Here is a 1,302-nt window from a genome sequence, read left to right on the forward strand (position 1 = left end):
GATATAATTTGATATTACCATCTGCAGAATCTGAGTTTGGTTTTTAGAATGTTATATTGTTTTACTGTATGAATTAATTTTTAACTTTGTATTTATTGGTTGTTGTTACCTGCCCTGAGCCTGTTAAGGGAAGAGTGCATTATAAATTGAAAATAAATAAATAAATAAATAAATAAATAAATCGGTTATCATATAGATCCAAGTGGGCAGCCGTGTTGGTCTGAAGCAGTAGTCCAGTGGCATCTTTAAGACCAACAACGCTTTTGTGTGAAGTGTGCATACTATTCAGATGGTTGGTGTGAAAGAGAGGGGCATTGCATCTTGGTTACTACCGATGCAGCTCTTACTAAATTGTACAAAGAGGGACAGTGAGGTACAGAAAGATGGGAGAATACTGAATTTGACTGATGATGTGTGGAGGGAAGATAAATTACCATATGGAGATGTAGCAATACCACTGAACAAACTTCCTGAGCGAGAGCAAGCAATGGTGGCACCACAGAATCTGTGAAAGAACAAGAAATAAGGTGGACTGACTTGGCATTGCAGTTTTTTCATGAGAACATTCCTCCAACAGGAAATGAGTCCATCCATAATACTTCTTATTGTAGTTTCTCTAGAAAATGTTTCTGGCAACTTTTCATCATTCTTAAGATGGAGGGAAAAGTTCCTGCTCCTGAGTCAGTGATCCAACATTTGACCTTGACAAACTTTCAGTTCGTTGACATTTCCTAGAAATATACTTTTAGGTATCAGGGTTTGTGGGTGCTTTAATAATGTCTCAAGATTAGGTTATGCAATAGGAGCCATTAATATGAAATCTTGTCACAGTAGCAATAAATATTAGGAAAATATAAAATAAATAAATAAATACATATATAAAAGACAAAAATTCTTAAGCAGAAAAAAATGCTTAACCGCTGACAGATGCATGCAAATATTCCTTGGCAAAGTAATTTAAGATAACTCATAACGAATTAATTAACTTTATAGTCTTAGCAGAGCACTGTGAAAATTGTCTTCTAATTCATGAACAAAGAATATGGATATGATAAAGAAAGTGATTTAAGTTCAGGATTCTGGCCACACTAAAGTGAATAAGAGCTTTGTTGCACATACATGAGCCAAGGATTTTAACCCAGAGAAGGTTATAATACTTAAATGTTATGTGCCTCATGGATATGCAGTAGGACTGCAGGAGCCATAGCCTATAACCAGCCTTCCTTGCTAGGTGGGGCTGCCATATTTCCAAATGGGAGCTTCAAAGCAATGGACAGAGGATGACAACCATTTCTTGCCAAT

At 35.9% G+C, this 1,302-nt stretch overlaps 1 pseudogene; it reads left to right on the forward strand.

Annotated features, from left to right (window-relative positions):
* Positions 1–334: 334 nt before the first annotated feature.
* Positions 335–851, forward strand: LOC132569790 (anaphase-promoting complex subunit 13-like; annotated as a pseudogene).
* The last annotated feature ends 451 nt before the right edge of the window (positions 852–1,302 follow it).

This window comes from Heteronotia binoei, chromosome 1, assembly GCF_032191835.1.
Source record: "Heteronotia binoei isolate CCM8104 ecotype False Entrance Well chromosome 1, APGP_CSIRO_Hbin_v1, whole genome shotgun sequence".
Classification (NCBI taxonomy): domain Eukaryota; kingdom Metazoa; phylum Chordata; class Lepidosauria; order Squamata; family Gekkonidae; genus Heteronotia; species Heteronotia binoei.